Genomic DNA, 25417 nt, shown 5'->3' on the forward strand with positions numbered 1-25417 from the left:
AACATTATGGTTTTGGTGTTCCTAAGTTCTGATTTCTTTGTGGTTCAATATTTTTTTTTATTTTTATTTTTTGGGACAGGGGCATTTATATGGTGGGTTTTTATAGGCAATATGTTTTTTAATTTAGGTAGTGATATTTTTTAATATTTTAATAGTTTAGGTTTTTTATTTTCATGGTTTTAATTATTTTTTTAATTTTTTGAAATAACTTTTATAGATTACATGTTATTATTTGTGCATTAACATAAAGGTAGAGCTTTGGGGACTTTTTTTAGTAATGTTTAGGGTCAGTTGTGCAGTTTTGAGTCTAGTGCGTTGGTTTGATTTAATTTTTAATGGGTGTTTGTTTTTATTAGCAGTTGTGTCATTTTCAAGGTGTGTTTGAGTTTTTTGGGGTTTTTGAGATACTGGTTTAGGAGGAAGTTTATGATGAGCATGTGCGGAGGTTTTGGGCTACTTTATAGTGGGATCTAAAATTTATTTACAGTTAGGTTTATTTGAGTTTTTATTAGGGTTCAGTGACGTTGTGGGATATTTGTTCCGTTAGTAACAGAAATAGGTTTTGTTTTGCTGTGCTGCGATGGGATGGGCGTGTGCTGCGTGCCGGTGCTGACAAAGGTACAGTATTGTTGTGGCTCTGGTGCGTCGGGTTAATGAACTGACATGGTTTAATATAGAGATGAAAATAGAAATAAATATACATTTAAAAATAAATATAACATTAGAGTGGTAAACATAAATATAGATAACAGATACATACATAAAACTATAATACATGGTATATAATTGTAACATATTATCATATAGGTAAATGATAGTCTATTTTATATATATATATATATACACAAAGATATATAAATATAGATTGTAAATATAAAAATATTTAAATAGAGTTAAAGTAAATTGGGTGGTTTTATTAGGTTATAGGCTGGGGTTTTTAAATGATAGCAATAAAATATAAATTCAGATATACAAATATATATAGAAATACAAATATCTATACATATTTAATTTAAAGAAATATAAGTAAGAAAATATATATAATACAGAAAATATATATCTATGATTATATTAGAAGGTATTCTCTCTAATATATATAATATCTATTAATAAAAGTAAATAAAAATATTCATATCAATATCATTATAATTTTGAAAAATAAATTTACTTCCTAAATTTTAAATCTGGTTCAAATAAAGGGGTGTCCTTGGTTTTTATTTGGTTAGAGACAGGAGTTTTATTTTAAATAATATAAGCAATATAGAAATGTGGATCTTAAGATAGAAATATATAATAAATATATAAAGAGAAATTGCTAAACTATGAATAGAAATTTAAATATAAATATATGTAAGTAATATGAAGAGTTGTAGCATAGAATATAAATAACATTATATGGCATTATAAATTATAAATGGGAATATAAATATAAAAATATGGAAATATAGTTTAAGAGAAAGGGAATGTTTTGACTTCTATTTAAGTAGAGGCAGGGTTTTTATTTTGAATATTGCAAGTGTTCCAGAAGTAAAAATCTTGACGCAGAAATATTTAATCAATATAAAAAAATATGAATATAAATATATAAAAAATATAAATACCTACTCACATCGCAGGTAATATAGAATATAAATTTATTTATAACTTGACATTGGTAAAGATAAGTTTATAAGTAAGCAATATACATTAATATACATTATAAATACAAATATGAATATAAAAATTGAACATGAGGATAAAATCTATTTAAATATTGTTTAAAACAAAGGGTTGGGTTTTTTTTATTCTTGTGTTAGAGGCAGGGTTTTTATTTTAAATAATATGAATGTAGATATTATTGTTATATATTTCTAAATATTGAGATATACAATTAAGATATAAATATATATATAAACACAAAATATAAATAAATACAAATAATAGGAAGAGATGTAATGAAGAATACAAATAACAGTATACATAAGTATACATTTTAAATGTAAATGTGAATATGAACCTGAAAAATAGAATTTAAAAGATATTTAAGTACAGTTTTGAAGAAAGGGGTTCTTTTTGGCTTTAATGTGGATGGAGGCAAAGGTTTTATTTTAAATAATCCAAGTGTTACCGAAGTAAAAATCGTAACAGAAATGTATACTTACTATGTGAAAATATTTATAAAAATATACAAATAAATTTAAGTTTTAGGGATATATGCAATATGGAATAGAAATGTATTTATAAAAAGAAATGTATAAATGGACAGTGTACATCAATATACGTTGTAAATAGAAATGTGAATATTAATATGAAAAAATATTTTTAAAAATATTTAAATATTTTTTTTAATAATTTTTTTTGTGTTGTGTTTTGTTTTGTTTTGTCTTTTATCCTATTAGATTAGAGGCAGACGGTTTTTTTCCCTCTTCCCGGTTGTTTTGGGGCATTTATTTCAGAGCAGTTTTCGGCGGGGGTCGCCCCTGTTCTTTTTTGCCGCCTTCGCTGCCGCAGCCCCGAGGCGCGCTGCGCCCCCCGGCTGGGGCGGGCGGCAGTGCTGCCGCCTTGTGGGCAGAGCGCGGTACTGCAGCCGTGCAGCTAGAGGCGGCCAGCTTGGGAGTGGCGCGTGGGCGATGTCGCGGAGTTTTGTTTGACCTTCTCAGCATGGCGGCGAAAAGGGCGGGGAAGTGGAGGACCGTGTGGTGTTTAACTGCACTGCCTGCGCGGAATACCGACGTCATGGCGGCCCCGACGGATTTTTCTGTGGCGTTTCATGTGTACCCGAGACATGCTGTGGGCTCAGGGGCTCCGCGGGCGGGCGTATTTTGGCGGGTTTGTGAGAGGCATCTGGGTAAACGCCTCGCTGTGCCGGGGTCCTCTCACGTCCGCTTTCCCGCCCTGAGGGAGCCGAGCCGGGCCGAATAGTTCCGAAGAGCCGAAGAGTCGAGTGTGGCCGGAAAGAGCCGAGTTTCCCCGAAGAGCCGAGTGTGGCCGGAAAGAGCCGAGTTTCCCCGAAGAGCCGAGTGTGGCCGGAAAGAGCCGAGTTTCCCCGAAGAGCCGAGTGTGGCCGGAAAAAGCCGAGTTTACACCAAGAGCCGATCATAGCCGACTGGAACCGATAGCCGTGTGTAGCCGACTTGAGCCGCATTTACACAATGTGCCGAATATGACCAAGTTTAGCCAACCGTGCCAAGTTCGGCCGAAGAGCCGAACTTAAACGAGTTTAGACCAAGAGCCGAACCAAGCCGAATTCAGCCGAGTTTCATTAAACAGAACCGAACGACGCCGCAGCGCTGTGCCTGCAGTGCACTGGTGCAGACGGCAGGGAGCGCTGTATAGAGTAAGTATAAAATATCAACTATCTATAAGAAGAAATAAAAGCTCTATATCACGTGCAGCAGTAGAAAATTTCAGGCTCCCAGGGAATAAACAGTTTTCTTTAAATCATTTTTGTTTTGGAGTTTTTTTAATCCCAGGTAGCCTGAAAGTTACTATTGCTGCTTTTTTCTTCTAAAGCTAGAAAGGAAAACTAAGATTAGAAATACAGGGAAAGAAAGAAAGAAGGGAGGAAGGAAAGGAGAAAGGAAGGGAGGAAGGAAAGGAAGGGAGGGAAGGAAGGGAAGGAAGGGAAGGAAGGGAGGGAAGGAAGGAAGGAAGGGAAGGAAGGAAGGGAAGGAAGGAAGGAAGAAAGAAAGAAAGAAAGAAAGAAAGAAAGACAGACAGACAAAGAAAGAAAGAAAGAAAACAAACCAGGAGGGCAAGGAGAAACCTAGGGGGAAAAAAAAGAAAAGAAAAAAAACCCAACAAAAAACAAACCCACAGAAAAAAACCTCGAGATGGGCAGGAAAACCACCCCCCTTCCGCAAAAAAAAACCCCAAGATGGGCAAGAAAAAGCCCAGAATATAACCTCAAGATGGGCAAGAAAAATCCCTGAAAACAGACCAGGGAAAAAACCCAAGATGGGCAAGAAAAAAAAATCAGAACAAAAAACCAAGATGGCAAAGAAAAACCCAGAAGGAAAAGAAAAAAAAAAAAAAACAAAAACAAAACAGAAAAAAAAACCCAAGGGGTGCAAGGAAAAACCAGAAAAAACACCAAAATGGGCAAGAAGAAACAAAGAAAAAACCCAAGAAATGCCAGAAAAAAATCAAGGAAAAAGGGAGTAAAGGCCCCAAGAAACAAGGCAAGAAAGAGAGGCAATAAAGGCCACAAAAACTCAAGACAAAAAAAACCAAAAACAAGGCATGCCAGAAAAAGGTACGAAAATGGTTCTGCCAGGTGCGATCAAGGTGAGCGGGTTCAGTTTCAGGTCCAGGAGATGAACAAGTGTCAGATTAGCTTGGGGCACTGCTGTGCAATGCAGCTGTGACAGGATTTATGTTTAAATATAGTTTAAATAAATTGGGGATTGTTTGGCTTTTATTGGGGTATGGGCTGGAGATTTCATAAAAAATATAAAACTAGAAATGCAAATATATCATATATATGTCGATATCAATAAATATTTAATACATAAAAATATAAGTAAAAGAAATATATTGTGTCAAAAGAACGTATCTATTATTATATAAAAAGGTATTCTCTCCAATATATATAATATCTATAAATATAACAAATGAAAATTACAAATATAGATGTGAATAGAATTATGACAAACAAAATTATTTTTAAACTTTTAAATGTGTTTTAAAGAAAGGGGTGTCTTTGCTTTTTATTTCGTTAGAGGCAGGGGTTTTATTTTAAATAATATAAGTACTATAGAAATGTAAATCGACATACGGAAATATATAATAAATATATAGAGATATAAAGATATAATACCAAACTATGAAGAGAAATAGAAATAGAAATCTATGTAAAGTAACATGAAGAGAGGTATATATAATATAATTTTTATTATACAGTAATATAAATTCTAAATATACATGCGACTATAAATATGAAAAATATATGATGGGGCTCGGAGCACCCCAGGTGTGAGTGTGAGGATGATGAGGGCTCGGAGCAGCCCAGGTGTGAGCTGTGACGATGATGAGGGCTCGGAGCAGCCCAGGTGTGAGCTGTGACGATGATGGGGGCTCGGAGCAGCCCAGGTGTGAGTGTGAGGATGATGGGGGCTTGGAGCAGCCAGGTGTGAGTGTGAGGATGATGAGGGGCCGGCTCCTGCCAGGGCGAGGCTGTTTTAGGTGGAGGCTTTGCCTCAGCTCCCTTTTGCACGGAGCTGCTGAGTGGAGGGGTTTATGGGGCGCTCCCGGCGCTGTCTCATGGAAGGACTGCGGGAGCTTCCCACAGGGTCGGGGGCACCACCTGGATCCGCGCTTGGGTACGTGGAGCATCGCTTAAAGGAGGCGCCGAGGGACGAATCTTTGTGCCGGGGAGCAGCAGCCGAACAGGTGAGCCCGTGTGGGTTTGGAGCGGGGACTTTTCTCCTTCCCCTTTCCAATTTCATCTTGCCAGTCCCTCCCCGGATCCCCAGGAACAAAAGTGGAGCTTATGAGGACAAAAGGGATTAAGGAGAAGGAAGCAGCTCCTCTTCTCTTATTGTCTGTGTTTGAACTGAGGGGATCCCTCTTCACTTGTGGTTTTAAGGGTGTTGATTGCAGGAAAAGCTGCCTTTTCCAGGCTGTTCGGGGTATCCCGGGGGTGACAGGGAATCCCTGCGTTCTATTCTAAGGGGAATGGGAAAAGTATTCTTGTGGTATTATGGGTTTGATTTGAAGGCAGCCACCCCATTTTCAACACCCTCGGGTTTAAATGGAGGGGGCAGCCCTGGTGTCCCTCCTTTTCAAGGGTTTGAATGGAGGTCGAAATTGTCCTTTCCCATCAGTCGAAGGCTTTCATTTGGGGAGCGCCCCTTCTTTTCTGCTCTCCTACGGGTTTTTTTAAGAATTGTTTTTGCTTGTTCTTTGTTGTGCTTCTGTGCTTAGAAAACCTCCCTTTAAAATCAGTTCAGTTCATCAGTTGAACCTTTGTTTGCAGACCCTCACTGAGCAGAATTCATTGCAGACTCAGTGCACGCTGTGCCGGCCTCCCGGGAGTGTGAGGAGCTCATGTGTGCTACTTTTTGCTTTAGGACGCTCTGAGGTATTTATTCCTTTTGGGATACATGATGAGAATTCCCAAGAGAGGTAGTTATAAGGTATGACATCGGGAAAAAGCCTGTGTATTTGGAATGTTGTTGCTGTCAAAAGTTAATTTTTTCTTAGCCAGTAGTTAGCTTTTTGCTTTATTTTTGTGGTATCAGTATTTTGTTGTTTAAAAAATTGCTTCAAAATAAGTTCAGTGGCTGGGCATCAGTACCTTGTTCAGATTTGCCTATTTGCTTGTAGCTGAAATGTTCACATCTTGTTTATCATTCTATTTAAGAAACTGCTGCCCAGCCAACTAATAACTGAATATCTATCTGTCTGGGACACGGGGAGAGGATTTAGGTAATGTCTTTGTTTCCAGAAAGAAGTTCCAGTGTAGTTTCTAAATAGAGGAGAAGGGGGTGAAGACTCGGGGCTCTGATGCCGTTGGGGCGCCCCAAGGTCCCCAGGAGAAGGAGCCCCACTGGGGTGCAGGAGCAGGTGTGTTCTCATCTAATATTGAACAAATTTTAAATATAAATATGACAATTATAAGCATGAAAATATTTTAAAAATACTTAAATAAAGCGGGTTTTCTTTATTGGTCCATAGGCAGGGTTTTGATTGTAAGAATTATAAATACAAATAAAGGTAGAAATCTAAGTTTAGAAATATATAATAAATACATACAGATAAATATAAAAATTAAAAATATAAGAAAAAATTAATTGTAGCAGTAGATATTATACATAATTTAAATCTATTTTAAAATTTTATATATATAATAGATATCATTATTAATGTAATACATCCAAAGAAACGATAAATTAAAATATGAATGTATAATTATACAAAGTATAAATAAAAAATATTTCAATATCCTTTAAAAGAAGGGGTTTTTTTATTTATTTGGTTAGGGACGGGGTTTTTATTTGGAATAATGGAAGTATTATAGAAGTACAAAACTAAAGATAGAAATATACAGTCAATATAGAAAGATATTTGTAAAAACACGAGCGAACGACGCCGCCTTCGGCCGAATGGAACGAGCTCAGCCGAACCAAGGCGAGACCGGCCGAACCTGACGGCCTCGAGCGAACCGAGGCCAGGCTTGCGAGGCTGCCTGAACGGAGCCGAGCTCAGCCGAACCGAGCCCGCTGCTCTCGTGCGCGCTAATTAGCGCGAGTGCGGTCACAGCCTAATAAGCTCCTGTGCCACGCCGCGCTCCCGATCGTGTCCGTGCGATGGCCGGGCCGCCCGCGGGACGCGGCAGCAGGAGAGCCCCGAACCGGGCGAGTTTAACGTGAGGCGCCGCCGCTTGCCCGCCCTCAGGGAGCCGAGCGGAGTCGTGTCGAGCGCACTGAGCGGCTCCGAGTTCGGCCGAAGCGAGGCGAGCCGAGCCGCGCCGAACGTACAGAGCGGCTCCGAGTTCTGCCGAAGCGAGGCGAGCCGCGCCGCGCGCACTGAGCGGCTCCGAGTTCGGCCGAAGCGAGGCGAGGCGAGCCGCGCCGAGCGCACAGAGCGGCTCCGAGTTCGGCCGAAGCGAGGCGAGCCGCGCCGCGCGCACTGAGCGGCTCCGAGTTCGGCCGAAGCGAGGCGAGCCGAGCCGCGCCGATTGTACAGAGCGGCTCCGAGTTCGGCCGAAGCGAGGCGAGCCGCGCCGAGCGCACTGATCGGCTCCGAGTTGGGCCGAAGTGAGCCGAGGCGCCCCGAGCGCACTGAGCGGCTCCGAGTTCGGCCGAAGCGAGGCGAGCCGAGGCGCGCCGAGCGCACAGAGCGGCTCCGAGTTCGGCCGAAGCGAGGCGAGCCGCGCCGCGCGCACTGAGCGGCTCCGAGTTCGGCCGAAGCGAGGCGAGCCGAGCCGCGCCGATTGTACAGAGCGGCTCCGAGTTCGGCCGAAGCGAGGCGAGCCGCGCCGAGCGCACAGAGCGGCTCCGAGTTGGGCCGAAGTGAGCCGAGGCGCCCCGAGCGCAGAGAGCGGCTCCGAGTTCGGCCGAAGCGAGGCGAGCCGCGCCGAGCGCACTGATCGGCTCCGAGTTGGGCCGAAGCGAGCCGAGGCGCGCCGAGCGCAGAGAGCGGCTCCGAGTTCGGCCGAAGCGAGGCGAGCCGCGCCGAGCGCACTGATCGGCTCCGAGTTGGGCCGAAGCGAGCCGAGGCGCGCCGAGCGCACTGATCGGCTCCGAGTTGGGCCGAAGCGAGCCGAGGCGCGCCGAGCGCACTGATCGGCTCCGAGTTCGGCCGAAGCGAGCCGAGGCGCGCCGAGCGCACTGATCGGCTCCGAGTTGGGCCGAAGCGAGCCGAGGCGCGCCGAGCGCAGAGAGCGGCTCCGAGTTCGGCCGAAGCGAGGCGAGCCGTGCCGAGCGCACAGAGCGGCTCCGAGTTGGGCCGAAGCGAGCCGAGCCGTGCCGAAGGGTAGAGTCCAGCCGAATGCAGATGACAGTGGCCGAGTTTAGCCGATTACAGCCGAATTTAGCCGAGCAGCTGTGAGCCTTGAGGTGAGCGTGCATCATTGCCGGCTTGGGATTGAGTGAAATGCACTAAGGAAACCAGCTCTGGGGAGGGAGGCAGGGAAATCCTCTCCTAACGTTTACCAATTCGTCCGTCAAACTCATCACGGCAGGACAGCGTGAAGACTGAAAGTGTAAGAAGATGTGGAGAGAAACAGAGAATCTGACAGGAGCATCGAATGCACAAGTGCACCAATTTTGCTTTTTGCTTGGATGTAAATTCAGAAGTTGTAAGGAATTTGGGAATGAGAAGGGACATTTTAGAAGAAGAAGAAGGAGAAGAAGTTGTTACAGTCCTGGGAAAAGCTTTTGTTCTAGATAATAAAAGAAGTTAGTTTAAATTAAAAAAAAAAAAAAAAAAAGTGGTTTCTTTTTTCTTCACTATTATATTCATTGGTGGTATATCGTGTGTTGTTTTATTTCTTGGTGTTATTAACTCTGTGTAAATTGTTTTTTGAGTGAAGCTAACTTTGGATGGGTTGTTTTGTATTTGAGGTAGGATCAATTTCAATAGGTTTCTTTCACAGACTTCTGATCGGTATTACTGGGATTTTGGTTTTGTTTACTGTATGCATAAACATAGAGATTTGGTAGGGCCAGTTGGGCTGCTGGAGTTTTGGGTGTGAATTTATTAGATGGCTTTTGTTAAACACAGAATAATTATATAAGGTAACAGCAAATTACCCAATTACCCAATTTATCCAGCTATGTAACCTTACCACAAAGTTTTATATCTTGCCAGTTTTCTGTTCTTCTGCTCCAAGTAGTTGTTGTAAAAAAGAAAGCACTGTTACTTTTCTGAAGAGTTTTCTTCTATAACAAGCCCTTTACTGCCCTTGAATGTGAGTCAGAGCTAAACAGCTGCAGCTGCTCTGAGGGCTTGGTGGGATTAGCCCCCTCCCTTTTCCTGGGTGCCATGGGAACGAGAGGCGGGGCACAATCAGGGGTATATTAACCCCAGCCGTGGCTGAAGGGCTTCATTCCCTCTCGGGGATGTGCTGGGGTAAGAGCTCTCCTCCCATTTCAGCGAAGAGGCTTTTTCAGCTCGTCTCAGCTTCTTTTCAGCAGGTGTTTCTGGGCATCTAAAGCACAGAGGCTTGGAAGATTCTGTGAAGAAACCAGCATAGAACACAGGGGATATTTAGGTTTGTGATTCTGGGTTTTGTGTTTAGGGGTGGTAAAGTGCCTTTGTAATTTTTGGTTTTGCTCTGTTTTTTTTTTTGTTGTTGGATATTTTTTTTGGTGGAAATTTTGGTTTCTTAGGTTTTCTTTTTGGGGTTTTTGGTTGGTTTTCGTTGCTTTCTTTGATTTTTTGGTGGTTTCTGTATTTTTTTTTTTGGGGGGGGGGATTTAGGTGTTTTGGGTTTTTTTATTTTTGTTTTCTGGTTTAGTTATTTTTTTGTTGTTGTTGTTGTTATTGTTTTTTTTTTTTGTTTTTTTTTTTTTCCTTTAATGGAGGAGTGAGACTCCCTGAAATTCCAAGCTGTGTCAAGCACAACAGATTCTCAGCAGATTCATCATGTCTTCAGAGGGATCTGCCCAGTGTCAAGGATGATGTTTGAGACTCAGGCTTCTGATGAGCTGAGGATTGTGACTGGGAGAGGGAGGGTGAGCAGGTATCCAGTTAGGAGTTCTTGGGAGGGGGTTTGCAGGCAGCAGGGTGAGAAAGGGTGTTTATTTGTTTATTTGAGGCCCCCCCCCCCCCCCAAGGCTGTTCAGAAGCCTAGCAGAGGCATTGCCATGTCTTACAGCACACAAGGTCATCCACTGCATTCACAGCAATGCCATTTAACTTTGCCTTTCTCTTACCCAGGTACCACCCCTAATGAAGGCCACAGCCTTGGAATCAGGATGAAGCTGGAGCCTGAGGGAGCCAGGCACGCTCAGGAAAGGGCAAGTAGCTGCCTTGCAGGGATTTGGCCCACATAACTCTGGACTCACACTTTGGTTTTGGTTTTCTTTATTGTAGCTGACTGAGAGGCTCATAGGCGCTAACGAGGCCCTCCGAGGCAGACTCATTTCAGGTGCAGCGTGGATTCCCATCACCCATCATCCAAAAGATAAGTTTGGGGCCACGGCCTGGAGATGGTGGAGTAGCAGGTTGGGAATCCCTGGGACAGATTTAAAAATGAGCAGAGGAGAAAGCAATCTTCTCCAAGGGCCTATTAGGACAGCTAAAGGGCGAGGCTCTACTTTGGATGGCAGCTTTCAGGCGGGCAGTGCAGAACAGCTCTGGTCTGTCTGGTGCTGTCTCGTGTGCCCTGTTCCCTGGTGTGTCTTTGGGGTCCCTTTTCCCTTCTCCCCTCGAGGCCCTCACCACAAGCATGATGTGTTGTGTTTGGTGTCCCCCTGTTTGTCACGTTCTGTGTCACGGGTGTGTGCACCCGTTTGTGCCGGAGCTGTTCTGCCCTGCCCATGGCCTGCTGCAGTAGGACAAACCATAGGGAGTGGGAATTTGTAATGTGGGGTGTACTTGGGCTCTGGATGCTATTCCTAGGTTGGCATAAGGTGTTTGCAGCTTGTGAGTTACCCTGGTGGTGTTTGACATATGTTCTAACTTTCTTTCAGGTGCAGATGCATTCCACGCGTGGCAGAGGGTCAGGGTTAGGAGGTGCCGGGCCTTCTTAGGAGCGCGGTGAGTAGCAGAGTGGTGGGGTTTTGGCTGATGCGGTGCCAAGGTCAGGCCCTGATGTTTGGTTCTCTTTAATCTAGCTTTCTGAGAGACCCCAGCCCGGTGCCAGCAGGACCTTCCCAGCTGACGAGGTGGCCTTTCTTTGCACCTGACAGGGACCAGCATCCCCAGATGTCTGAGAGATAAGTAGAGGGCTGTGACCCACAGAGGGGATGAAGGCATGGTGCTGGTTTGGGAATGACTGGGAGGGGTTTTTGAGTCCAATTTGGAGGTGGGGGGTGTTCATGAAGTGGCCCCTTAGGCCCCATAAAAGCCAAGTCTCACTTTTGATCCCAGTGCTGAGGTGTGCAGGGCAGAGCAGTCCCGGTGTGTCTCGTGTCCTTTGTCTGTTGTGCATTATGTGTTGTTTGTGTATCCCATGTCTTTTACCTTAGGGGGGCCTTTCAGAAACCCTGGCATCATTGTTAGCATCTGTGATCTCTGCATTCCTTGGCCTGGCACCCGGGCCACAGAACTTTTGCCTGGGGAGCTCAGACAGGCATCAGACTCTCTTCTGTCTTTGGAAGCATCCAGTCAGGTGTCTTGTCAGGTCTTGTTCTGAGCTGTACGGACAGCTATGCCCCGCCTGGATCCATTATGGTGGATTAGGACTTGTAAAAAATGTGAGGGCAGGCAGAGGATTCTGACCATAGGATTCCTAGGCATCGATCTTTGCTGTTCTTGGAATAAATCCTTCAGTTCACATCTTCTTCCTCCAGGGTTCTCTGAGCCTCATCAGCTCACCATCGGTCTCAGCTCGGTCATCTCCTTTTGCATTCTCTCAGTCCTTGCAGCCATTTTCCTTGCCAAGAGATTTCTGTTCCTGTTGTGTCCCCGTTGCCTGTCCTGTGTTGTCTGTCCTGTGTCACGGGTGTCAGCACACATTTTTGCCGGGGCTGCTCTGCCCTGCCGCACAGCCTGGTGCCATAGGAGAAGTCCTGGGGACTTGGAATTTGTAATGTGGGGTGTAGTTGGACTCTAGATGGGATTTGTAGATGGACACAGGATATCTGGAGCTCCTCAGTTATCCTGCAACAGTTTGATTCTTGTCCTAACTTTTTTTTCAGATTGAGATGGATTAAATCTGTGTCCGAGGGCCCCGTCCCGGGTGAGGGGATTGCCCCGAGCAGGTGAGGCCCCGTTTGTCTCTGCAGCAGAAGTGTGTATGGTGACTGTGTTACAGCTCTGTTCTTTGTCTTTCTTTTAGGAAGTCAATCTGGATGCCAGCAGTCAAGGTGGGCAGGGGAGAGAAGTGGTTGTTATTGCTCAGCTCTCAAGCACAACCATTTTTCAGGAGATTCATCATGTCACAAGAGGGATCTGCCCAGTGTCAAGGATGATGTTTGAGAATGAGGCTTCAGGTGATTGAGGATTGTGACTGGGAGAGGGAGGATGATCAGGTATCCAGTTAGGAGTTCTTGGGAGGGGGTTTGCAGGCAGCAGGGTGAGAAAGGGTGTTTATTTGAGGCCCCCCCCACACAAGGCTTTTCAGAAGCCTAGCAGAGGCATTGCCATGTCTTAGAGCACACAAGGTCCTCCACTGCACTCACAGGAATGCCATTTAACTTTGCCTTTCTCTTACCCAGGTACCACCCCTAATGAAGGCCACAGCCTTGGAATCAGGATGAAGCTGGAGCCTGAGGGAGCCAGGCACGCTCAGGAAAGGGCAAGTAGCTGACTTGCAGGGATTTGGCCCACATAACTCTGGACTCACACTTTGGTTTTGGTTTTCTTTATTGCAGCTGACCGAGAGGCTCACAGGCCATCACAGAGCCTTCCGAGGCAGACTCATTTCAGGTGCAGCGTGGATTCACATCACCCATCATCCAAAAGATAAGTCGGGGGCCATGGCCTGGAGATGGGAGTGTATCAGGTTGGGAGTTCTTGTGCCAGAATTAAAATTTGGCTGTGGGAAAAGCAATCTTCTCCAAGGGCCTCTTAGGACAGCTAAAGGGCGAGGCTCTACTTTTGATGGCAGCTTTCAGGCGGGCAGTGCAGAACAGCTCCGGTGTCTGTCTGGTGTTATCTCGTGTGCCGTGTTCCCTAGTGTGTCTTTGGGGTCTCTTTGTCCCTTCTCCCCTCGAGGCCCTCACCACAAGCATGATGTGTCGTGTTTCTTGTCCCCCTGTTTGTCACGTTCTGTGTCACGGGTGTGTGCACCCGTTTGTGCCGGAGCTGTTCTGCCCTGCCCATGGCCTGCTGCAGTAGGACAAACCCTGGGGAGTTGGAATTTGTAATGTGGGCTGTACTTGGGCTCTAGATGCTCTTCCTAGATTGACATAAGGTGTTTGCAGCTTGTGAGTTATCCTGGTGGTGTTTGACATATGTTCTAACTTTCTTTCAGGTGCAGCTGCATTCCAGGCGTGGCAGAGGGTCAGGGTTAGGAGGTGCCGGGCCTTCTTAGGAGCGCGGTGAGTAGCAGAGTGGTGGGGTTGTGGCCGATGCGGTGCCAAGATCAGGCCCTGATGTTTGGTTCTCTTTAATCTAGCTGTCTGAGAGACACCAGCCCGGTGCCAGCAGGACCTTCCCAGGTGACGAGGCGGCCTTTCTTTGCACCTGACACAGACTGGCATCCCCAGATGTCTGAGAGATAAGTGGAGGGCTGTGACCCACAGAGGGGATGAAGGCATGGTGCTGGTTTGGGAATGACTGGGAGGGGTTTTTGAGTCCAATTTTGGGGGAGGGGGGGTAGTGTGTTCATGAAGTGGCCCCTTAGGCCCCATAAAAGCCAAGTCTCACTTTTGATCCCAGTGCTGCGGTATGCAGGGCAGAGCAGTCCCGGTGTGTCTCGTGTCCTTTGTCTGTTGTGCATTATGTGTTGTTTGTGTATTCCATGTCTTTTACCTTAGGGGGGCCTGTCAGAAACCTTGGCATCCTTGTTAGCATCTGTGATCTCTGCATTCCCTGGCCTGGCACCCGGGCCACAGAACTTTTGACTGGGGAGCTCAGACAGGCATCCGACTCTCTTCTCTCTTTGGAAGCATCCAGTCAGGTGTCTTGTCAGGTCTTGTTCTCAGCTGTAGGGACAGCTATGCCCCACCTGGATCCGTTATGGTGGATGAGGACTTGTAATATTACGAGGTTAGGTAGAGGGCTTTGACTGTAGGATTCCTAGGCATCCATCTTTGATTTATTCCAATAACTGCATTCAGTTAGCATCTTCTTCCTCCAGGGTTCTCTGAGCCTCATCAGCTCACCATCGGTCTCAGCTCGGTCATCTCCCTTTGCGTTCTCTCAGTCCTTGCAGCCATTTTCCTTGCCAAGAGATTTCTGTTCCTGTTGTGTCCCCGTTGTCTGTCCTGTCTGTCCTGTGTCACGGGTGTCATCACACATTTGGGACGGGGCTGCTCTGCCCTGCCGCATAGCCTGGTGCAATAGGAGAAGTCTCGGAGACTTGGAATTTGTAATGTGGGGTGTAGTTGGACTCTAGATGGGATTTGTAGATGGACACATCATATCTGGAGCTCATCAGTTATCCTGCAACAGTGTGACTCTTGTCCTAACTTTTTTTTCAGATTGAGATGGATTAAATCTGTGCCAGAGGGCCCCGTCCCGGGTGAGGGGATTGCTCCGAGCAGGTGAGGCCCATTTGTCTCTGCAGCAGAAGTGTGTATGGTGACTGTGTTACAGCTCTGTTCTTTGTCTTTCTTTTTAGGAAATCAATCTGGATTCCAGCAGTCAAGGTGGGCAGCGGGGAGGAGTGGTTGTTATTGCTCAGCTCTCAAGCACAACAATTTTTCAGCAGATTCATCATGTCACAAGAGGGATCTGCCCAGTGTCAAGGATGATGTTTGAGATTGAGGCTTCAGGTGAGTTGAGGATTGTGACTGGGAGAGGGAGGGTGAGTAGGTATCCTGTTTAGGAGTTATTGGGGGAGGGGGTTTGCAGGCAGCAGGGTGAGAAAGGGTTTTTATTTGTTTGTTTGAGGGCCCCCCCACAAGGCTGTTCAGCAGCCTAGCAGAGGCATTCCCATGTCTTGCAGCACACAAGGTCCTCCACTGCACTCACAGGAATGCCATTTAACTTTGCCTTTCTCTTACCCAGGTACCACCCCTAATGAAGGCCACAGCCTTGGAATCAGGATGAAGCTGGAGCCTGAGGGAGCCAGGCACACTCAGGAAAGGGCAAGTAGCTGACTTGCAGGGATTTGGCCCACATAACTCTGGACTCACACTTTGGTTTTGGTTTTCTTTATTGCAGCTGACCGAGAGGCTCACAGGCCGTCACAGAGCCTTCCGAGGCAGACTCATTTCAGGTGCAGCGTGGATTCACATCACCAATCATCCAAAAGATAAGTCGGGGGCCACGGCCTGGAGATGGGAGTGTATCAGGTTGGGGGTTCTTGTGCCAGATTTAAAAATTGGCTGTGGGAAAAGCAATCTTCTCCAAGGGCGTCTTAGGACAGCTAAAGGGCGAGGCTCTACTTTGGATGGCAGCTTTCAGGCGGGCAGTGCAGAACAGCTCTGGTGTCTGTCTGGTGTTGTCTCGTGTGCTGTGTTACCTGGTGTGTCTTTGGGGTCCCTTTTTCCCTCTTCCCTCGAGGCCCTCACCACAAGCATGATGTGTCGTGTTTCATGTCCCCCTGTTTGTCACGTTCTGTGTCACGGGTGTCTGCGGGTATTTGTGCCGGAGCTGTTCTGCCCTGCCCATGGCCTGCTGCAGTAGGACAAGCCTTGGGGAGTTGAAATTTGTAATGTGGGCTGTACTTGGGCTCTAGATGCTATTCCTAGGTTGGCATAAGGTGTTTGCAGCTTGTGAGTTACCCTGGTGGTGTTTGACATATGTTGTAAGTTTCTTTCAGGTGCAGATGCATTCCATGTGTGGCAGAGGGTCAGGGTTAGGAGGTGCCGGGCCTTCTTAGGAGCGCGGTGAGTAGCAGAGTGGTGGGGTTGTGGCCGATGCGGTGCCAAGGTCAGGCACTGATGTTTGGTTCTCTTTAATGTAGCTGTCTGAGAGACACCGGCCCGGTGCCAGCAGGACCTTCCCAGCTGACGAGGTGGCCTTTCTTTGCACCTGACAGGGACCAGCATCCCCAGATGTCTGAGAGATAAGTAGAGGGCTGTGACCCACAGAGGGGATGAAGGCATGGTGCTGGTTTGGGAATGACCGGGATGCGTTTTTGAGTCCAATTTGGAGGTGGGGGGTGTTCATGAAGTGGCCCCTTAGGCCCCATAAAAGCCAAGTCTCACTTTTGATCCCAGTGCTGAGGTGTGCAGGGCAGAGAAGTCCCGGGGTGTCTCGTGTCACTTGTCTGTTGTGCATTATGTGTTGTTTGTGTATCCCATGTCTTTTACCTTAGGGGGGCCTGTCAGAAACCTTGGCATCCTTGTTAGCATCTGTGATCACTGCATTCCTTGGCCTGGCACTCGGGCCACAGAACTTTTGACTGGGGAGCTCAGACAGGCATCAGACTCTCTTCTCTCTTTGGAAGCATCCAGTCAGGTGTCTTGTCAGGTCTTGTTCTGAGCTGTACGGACAGCTATGCCCCACCTGGATCCATTATGGTGGATTAGGACTTGTAAGAATGTGAGGGCAGGCAGAGGATTCCGACCATAGGATTCCTAGGCATCGATCTTTGCTGTTCTTGGAATAAATCCTTCAGTTAGCATCTTCTTCCTCCAGGGTTCTCTGAGCCTCATCAGCTGACCGTCAGTTTGAACTCAGTCATCTCCTTTTGCGTTCTCTAAGTCCTTGCTGCCATTTTCCTTGCCAAGAGATTTCTGTTCCTGTTGTGTCCCTGTTGTCTGTCCTGTCCTGTCTGTCCTGTGTCACGGGTGTCAGCACACATTTTTGCCGGGGCTGCTCTGCCCTGCCGCACAGCCTGGTGCAATAGGAGAAGTCCTGGGGACTTGGAATTTGTAATGTGGGGTGTAGTTGGACTCTAGATGGGATTTGTAGATGGACACATCATATCTGGAGCTCTTCAGTTATCCTGCAACAGTGTGACTCTTGTCCTAACTTTTTTTCCAGAATCAGATGGATTAAATCTTTGCCAGGGGGCCCCATCCCGGGTGAGGGGATTGCCCCGAGCAGGTGAGGCCCCATTTGTCTCTGCAGCAGAAGTGTGTATGGTGACTGTGTTACAGCTCTGTTCTTTGTCTTTCTTTTTAGGAAATCAATCTGGATTCCAGCAGCCAAGGTGGGCAGCGGAGAGAAGTGGTTGTTATTGCTCAGCTCTGAAGCACAACAATTTTTCAGCAGATTGATCGTGTCACAAGAGGGATCTGCCCAGTGTCAAGGATGATGTTTGAGATTGAGGCTTCAGGTGAGTTGAGGATTGTGACTGGGAGAGGGAGGGTGTTCAGGTATCCAGTTAGGAGTTCTTGGGAGGGGGTTTGCAGGCAGCAGGGTGAGAAAGGGTGTTGATTTGAGGGGCCCTCCCGCCACAAGGCTGTTCAGAAGCCTAGCAGAGGCATTGCCATGTCTTAGAGCACACAAGGTCATCCCCTGCACTCACAGCAATGCCATTTAACTTTGCCTTTCTCTTACCCAGGTGCCACTCCTAAGGAAGGCCGCAGTCTTGGAATCAGGATGAAGCTGGAGCCTGAGGGAGCCAGGCACGCTCAGGAAAGGGCAAGTAGCTGCCTTGGTGGGATTTGGCCCACATAACTCTGGACTCACACTTTGGTTTTGGTTTTCTTTATTGTAGCTGACTGAGAGGCTAACAGGCCATCAGAGAGCCTTCCGAGGCAGACTCATTTCAGGTGCAGCGTGGATTCCCATCGCCTATCATCCAAAAGATAAGTTTGGGGCCACGGCCTGGAGATGGGAGTGTATCAGGTTGGGAGTTCTTGTGCCAGAATTAAAAATTGGCTGTGGGAAAAGCATTCTTCTCCAAGGGCCTCTTAGGACAGGTAAAGGGAGAGGCTCTACTTTTGATGGCAGATGTCAGGCGGGCAGTGCAGAACAGCTCTGGTCTGTCTGGTGTTGTCTCGTGTGCTGTGTTACCTGGTGTGTCTTTGGGGTCCCTTTTGCCTTCTCCCCTCGAGGCCCTCACCACAAGCATGATGTGTCGTGTTTCTCGTCCCCCCTGTTTGTCACGTTCCGTTTCACGGGTGTGTGCTCACATTTGTGCCGGAGCTGTTCTGCCCTGCCGCATGGCCTGCTGCAGTAGGACAAACCATAGGGAGTTGAAATTTGTAATGTGGGCTGTACTTGGGCTCTAGATGCTCTTCCTAGATTGACATAAGGTGTTTGCAGCTTGTGAGTTACCCTGGTGGTGTTTGACATATGTTCTAACTTTCTTTCAGGTGCAGATGCATTCCATGTGTGGCAGAGGGTCAGGGTTAGGAGGTGCCGGGCCTTCTTAGGAGCGCGGTGAGTAGCAGAGTGGTGGGGTTTTGGCCGATGCAGTGCCAAGGTCAGGCCCTGATGTTTGGTTCTCTTTAATCTAGCTTTCTGAGAGACCCCAGCCCGGTGACAGCAGGACCTTCCCAGGTGACGAGGTGGCCTTTCTTTGCACCTGACAGGGACCAGCATCCCCAGATGTCTGAGAGATAAGTAGAGGGCTGTGACCCACAGTGGGGATGAAGGCATGGTGCTGGTTTGGGAATGACTGGGAGGGGTTTTTGAGTTCAATTTTGGGGGGGGGGGTAGTGTGTTCATGAAGTGGCCCCTTAGGCCCCATAAAAGCCACGTCTCACTTTTGATCCCAGTGCTGAGGTGTGCAGGGCAGAGCAGTCCCGGGGTGTCTCGTGTCACTTGTCTGTTGTGCATTATGTGTTGTTTGTGTATCCCATGTCTTTTACCTTAGGGGGGCCTGTCAGAAACCTTGGCATCCTTGTTAGCATCTGTGATCACTGCATTCCTTGGCCTGGCACCTGGGCCAGTGAACTTTTGACTGGGGAGCTCAGACAGGCATCAGACTCTCTTCTCTCTTTGGAAGCATCCAGTCAGGTGTCTTGTCAGGTCTTGTTCTGAGCTGTACGGACAGCTATGCCCCACCTGGATCCATTATGGTGGATTAGGACTTGTGAAAAATGTGAGGGCAGGCAGAGGATTCTGACCATAGGATTCCTAGGCATCGATCTTTGCTGTTCTTGGAATAAATCCTTCAGTTAGCATCTTCTTCCTCCAGGGTTCTCTGAGCCTCATCAGCTCACCATCGGTCTCAGCTCGGTCATCTCCTTTTGCGTTCTCTCAGTCCTTGCAGCCATTTTCCTTGCCGAGAGATTTCTGTTCCTGTTGTGTCCCCGTTGTCTGTCCTGTCTTGTCTGTCCTGTGTCACGGGTGTCTGCACACATTTGTGCCGGGGCTGCTCTGCCCTGCGGCATAGCCAGCTGCGATAGGAGAAGTCCTGGGGACTTGGAATGTGTAATGCGGGGTGTAGTTGGACTGTAGGTGGGATTTGTAGATGGACACATCATATCTGGAGCTCCTCAGTTATCCTGCAACAGTTTGACTCTTGTCCTACCTTTTTTTTCAGATTCAGATGGATTAAATCTGTGCCAGAGGGCCCCGTCCCGGGTGAGGGGATTGCCCCGAGCAGGTGAGGCCCCATTTGTCTCTGCAGCAGAAGTGTGTATGGTGACTGTGTTACAGCTCTGTTCTTTGTCTTTCTTTTTAGGAAGTCAATCTGGATGCCAGCAGTCAAGGTGGGCAGGGGAGAGAAGTGGTTGTTATTGCTCAGCTCTGAAGCACAACCATTTTTCAGCAGATTCATCATGTCACAAGAGGGATCTGCCCAGTGTCAAGGATGATGTTTGAGATTGAGGCTTCAGGTGAGTTGAGGATTGTGACTGGGAGAGGGAGGGTGTTCAGGTATCCAGTTAGGAGTTCTTGGGAGGGGGTTTGCAGGCAGCAGGGTGAGAAAGGGTGTTTTTGTTTATTTGAGGGCCCCTCCCCCCAAGGCTGTTCAGAAGCCTAGCAGAGGCATTGCCATGTCTTACAGCACACAAGGTCATCCACTGCACTCACAGGAATGCCATTTAACTTTGCCTTTCTCTAACCCAGGTGCCACTCCTATGGAAGGCCACATCCTTGGAATCAGGATGAAGCTGGAGCCTGAGGGAGCCAGGCACGCTCAGGAAAGGGCAAGTAGCTGCCTTGCTGGGATTTGGCCCACATAAGTCTGAACTCATACTTTGGTTTTGGTTTTCTTTATTGTAGCTGACTGGGAGGCTAACAGGCCATCACAGAGCCCTCCGAGGCAGACTCATTTCAGGTGCAGCGTGGATTCCCCTCACCAATCATCCAAAAGATAAGTCGGGGGCCATGGCCTGGCGATGGGAGTGTAGCAGGTTGGGAGTTCTTGGGGCAGAGTTAAAAACCAGCAGAGGGAAAAGTATTCTTCTCCAAGGGCCTGTTAGGACAGCTAAAGGGAGAGGCTCTTCTTTTGATGGCAGCTTTCAGGCGGGCAGTGCAGAACAGCTCCGGTCTGTGTCCTGTTGTCTGGTGTGCTGTGTTCCCTAGTGTGTCTTTGGGGTCCCTTTTGCCCTCTTCCCTCGATGCCCTCACCACAAGCATGATGTGTTGTGTTTGGTGTCCCCCTGTTTGTCACGTTCTGTGTCACGGGTGTCTGCAGGTATTTGTGCCGGAGCTGTTCTGCCCTGCTGCATGGCGTGCTTCAGTAGGACAAACCCTGGGGAGTTGAAATTTGTAATGTGGGCTGTACTTGGGCTCTAGGTGCTATTCCTAGGTTTACATAAGGTGTTTCCAGCTTGAAAGTTAAAGTTACTGTGGAGGTGTGTGACATATGTTCTAACTTTCTTTCAGGTGTGGATGCATTGCATCCATGGCAGAGGGTCAGGGTTAGGAGGTGCTGGGCATTCCTAGGAGCATAGTGAGTAGCAGAGTGGTGGGGTTTTGGCCGATGCGGTGCCAAGGTCAGGCACTGATGTTTGGTTCTGTTTAATCTAGCTGTCTGAGGGACACCAGCCCGGTGCCAGCAGGACCTTCCCAGGTGACGAGGTGGCCTTTCTTTGCACCTGACACAGGCATCCCCTGATGTCTGAGAGATAAGCAGAGGGCTGCAACCCTCAGAGGGGATGAACGTGGGGTGCTTTTTCAGGACTCCCTGAGGTGGGGGTCTGAGTTGGCTCTGGCAATGAGGTTAGCCAAGATGTTGCCCCTTAGGCCCCATAAAAGCAAAGTCTCCCTTTTGGTCACAGTGCTGAGGTGCGCAGCATGGCAGAGCAGTCCCGGTGTGTCTCGTGTCACTTGTCTTTTGTGTATTGTGTGTTGCCTGGATATCTCATGTCTCTTATCTTAGCCCTGTGAGGGGCCTCTCAGAAACCTTTCCTAGCATCCGTGATCTCAGCGTTCCTCGCCCTGGCACCCATGCCATAGATCTTTTGACTTGGGAGCTCACACAGGCAGCAGAAATGCATCTCTCTTTAGAAGCGTCCAGTCAGATGTCTTGTCATGTCTTGTTCTGAGCTGTACGGACAACCGTGCTGCGCAATGATCCATTATAGCAGAGTAGGACTTGTAAGGATGTGAGGTTAGGGAGAGGATTCTGACTGTAGGATTCTCGGGCATCCATCTTTGCAGTTTTTGGAATAAATCATTCTGTTTGCATCTTCTTCCTCCAGGGTTCTCTGAGCCTCATCAGCTCGCCATCAGCTTCAACTCTTCTTCTTTTGCATTCTCTCAGTCCTTGCAGCCATTTTCCTTGCTAAGAGATTTCCGTTCCTGTTGTGTCCCCAGTGTTTGTCACGTCTTGTCTGTCCTGTGTCACGGGTGTCTGCACACATTTGTGCTGGAGCTGCTGTTCTGCCCTGCTGCATATCCTGGTGCAATATGAGAAGTCTCAGGGACTTGGAATTTGTAATGTGTAGTTGGATTCTAGATGGGATTTGTAGATGGACACAGGATACGTGGAGCCCATAAGTTATCCTGCAGCCCTTTCACTTTCATCCTAACTTTCTTTTAGTTGCAGAAGGATAAATCCAGGGCAGAGCCCCCCATTCTGGGTGAGGGGATTCCCCTGTGAAGGTCAGTCACTGTTTGTCTCTGCAGAGGAAGCATAAATTGTGGCTGCTGCAGCTCTGCTCTTTGTCTTTATTTTTAGGAAGTCAAGGCAGAGAGCAGCTGTCAAGGCTGAGTGGGCAAGGTGAGCATTGAGTAGGGTACCGAAACAGTTGTTATTGCTGAGGTCTCAGTTTCTGGTGCAGCTCTAGGTACGTATTATTCCTCTTTTTATTTTAGATGGACTGCTTGCCATCTATCCTAGCCCAGCATGCCCATGCCAGGTGGGTTCAAGCTTAAGGTATCAGTGTAGCATACTTGTCAGGGTTGGGAGGTTGTGTTTTCACAGTATCTCAGCATGCTTTTCTGCTTTGTTTCTTTGCAGGTGCTGTCGCTGCCCTAGGCATGCCGGGGAAGAGAGGAGGGCAGGTGACTCGGAGTTTAGGCGGGCTGATTCCTAGGTGAGTGTTATGCAGCAGCATGCTAAGTGTGTACATTTTCTTTTTGCAGGTATCTTCCGGGCGGCCTCTGGAGTCAAATCAAGACTTGAGGTGAGCTGGGGCAGGGGTGCGAAGGAGTCCCGGGGATTACTGTTTTTGAGGGCAATAGTCACGTTTTCTGTTTTGCCTTAGGTACCCTGGGCAGGCTTGTAGCCACAGCTTGGAAGCGGCAGCACCGAAGCGCACACATTGAGAACGTCTCAACGTCCACGTCCGACCGAGGATGGATTTTGTCTGCTTGTCTTCCAAAAGCTAAGTGTCGGGGCCAGTGGTTGGGAGAAGGGGAAAAGCCTTTACTATCACAGGAGGCAATCTGATGTCAGCTTAGCAGAGAGGTCTGTAGTGGGACAGGCTCCCTGGAAGTAAAGGGAGAGGGTTTCTCCTCAGCCTCACCAGAGCCTTTGCCGGGCAGGGCAATTCCTACCCATCTCCACATTCTCGTGAACTTTGTGTCATCAGCCTTCTTCGACTTGACGTCGTCACGGCTCTTTCCCCCGTGGAGCTCGCCTTCAGGTCCGGAGCTGTAGCTGCAGTCACCTGGCAGTCCGCTTCCTTCTCTAGGCTTGCTGAGCCTCTCGAGCATCCTCCTAACTGCTTTGGCCCTAACTTCCTTTAATGAGTTGCATTTCATCATCACGTGCTGTTGTCATAGGGCTTCCTTTCCCTTGGCCTCATTGGCCTCTGGCTCGTCTTGTGCTAGGACTCTCGGGTCCCTAAAGGGAAAGTGCCAAGCAGTTGCAACTTGTCTCTGTGTTATGTCATCTGTGTCTATGTTATGGTGTGTGTGTCCATTGTCTTCCACGGCATAGGCCTTTGTTACATCTCAATGCTTTATCGGCTCTCTTCTGTGCCATGTTCTACTCACATTCCTTGCCGGATATCCCTTATTCCAGCATCTTTACATTTTTACTCTTTGAGACAGGAATGTCTCACAGGGACAAGATGTTCTCATCCATCTTCCTTCTCACTATCAGCTTTGGTAGTGCTTTTTTTTCTTGGACTTCTAGAGGGAGCATCTTACACCCTCCTCACGTGACTGCAGTAGTTCTATAGGTTCCATCTTCTCAAAGGGTACAGGGCTCAATAAGTAATCTTCCAGAGAGTTTTCTTAAGTCGTGGTTTATATTGTATGTTCCTATGTTGGCTTATATTGTATGTACTTACATACAGTATAAGTACGTACAGTATAAGCCAGCATAGGTACATGCAATGTAAGTGCATTGCCTTATATTGTCTGTACTTACACTGCATGTAAGCATGTCGCCTTATATTGTGTGTACTTACACTCTGTGTACACTTGCACTGTATGTGTCAGCTTACATTGTGTGTAGACTGTACCACTTATGATCGGAGCTGCCCTGCCCTGGCACATAGTCACAGTTAGGTAGAACAGTTATAACAACTTTACTGTTCATCTGTCTTTTGTGGGATTTTGGGTAGAAAATTCATCAGTCCAGAGTGGGGACAAGTCCTAGCTGTCAGATAGCCACTTGTTGACCCTTCCTGTTGTCTCACAGGTCCCCGAGGCTGCTGATTTCCCCAGGATCTGCCATTTACCTCAAGGAGCGGCAGCCAGAAGATGTGTCAAAGCACCTTCTTCAGCATCTCAGGGAAGGGCCACAGTGAGCGTGTAAGAAGGAGTGTGTGTGAGAGCACGTGGCTGTGTCTGTCTGCTCGTCTCTGCGTGTGTGAGCGCATGCTGACTGGATTTAACCTTGTGTATATGACTTTTGCTTTTCAGGTTTTGCAACTCATTGTTAAATTGAGAATAAAAAATCCCCAGCTGCCTTCCACCCTGGCTGTTTTTTTTTTTTGGTCCCGGCCAAGTAAAAACCCAGAAAAATACTCCAAGATAGGCTAGAAAAGGCCCAAAAAACCCAGTAAAAAAACCCAAGATGGGCAAGAAAAACCCAGAAAAAAGCAGAAAAAACCCCAAAATGGGCAACAAAGAAACCCCACAAAAATCCAGGAAAAAAACTGCAAGATGGGGAAGAAAAAAATCAAGAAAAAACCCAGAACAATCCCAGGGAAAAAATCTCAAGAGGGGCAAGAGCAAACCCGGGAAAAAAAGCTAAAAAACCCAAGATGGGCAAGAAAAGCCCAGAAAAAACCCAGAAAAAAAAAAAAAAAAAAAAAACAGGAAAAAGAAACCGGAAGAACTCCGAAGGTGGGCAAGGAAAACCCAGAAAAAACCAAGGAAAAAAACCAAACATGGGCGAGAATACCCAGAAAAAAACCCCAAGATGGGCAAGAAAAAACGCAGAAAACACCCACAGAAAACCAGGAAAAAACCTCAAGATGGGCAAGAAGAATCCCAAAAAACCCCCACAAGATGGACCAGGAAAAACCAGGAAAAATAAACCAGGAAAAAAAAACGGAAAAAAAATCCCAAGATGGGCAAGGAAAAACCCAGAAAGAAACCAAGAACAAAAACCCCAGACTGGCAGGAAAAAAACGCAAAAAAAAAAAACCAAGATGGGCAAGGAGAAGATCCTCAAAAAACCCAGAAAAATCACAGAAAATCCCCCCAAGATGGGCAAGAAAAGAAGCAAGATGGACCAGAAAAAAACCTGAAAAAGCCAAGAAAAAAAAAAAGGAAAAAAACCACCAAGATGGGCAAGAAAAAACCCAGAAAAAAACCCAGAAAAAAAAATTCAAGATGGGCAAGAATAAACCTGGAAAAAACCCCGCAAGACTGGCAAAAAAACCCAGGAAAAACTCCAAACTGGGCAAGAAAAAAAACTGTCGTAAAAGATGCCGTAAAGCACGACTGTCGTAAAAGGTGC

General features: G+C 47.2%; 1 long non-coding RNA gene across 1 annotated transcript; it reads left to right on the forward strand.

Annotated features, from left to right (window-relative positions):
• The first annotated feature begins 21087 nt into the window (after positions 1 to 21087).
• LOC134423366 (uncharacterized) lies at positions 21088 to 24424 on the forward strand. Its single transcript, XR_010029067.1, has 6 exons — positions 21088 to 22276; positions 22372 to 22415; positions 22517 to 22560; positions 22642 to 22682; positions 22764 to 24261; positions 24373 to 24424. It is a non-coding gene; the product is annotated as an uncharacterized LOC134423366 (long non-coding RNA).
• Positions 24425 to 25417: the final 993 nt, after the last annotated feature.

The sequence above is a fragment of the Melospiza melodia genome, chromosome 11, assembly GCF_035770615.1.
Source record: "Melospiza melodia melodia isolate bMelMel2 chromosome 11, bMelMel2.pri, whole genome shotgun sequence".
Classification (NCBI taxonomy): domain Eukaryota; kingdom Metazoa; phylum Chordata; class Aves; order Passeriformes; family Passerellidae; genus Melospiza; species Melospiza melodia.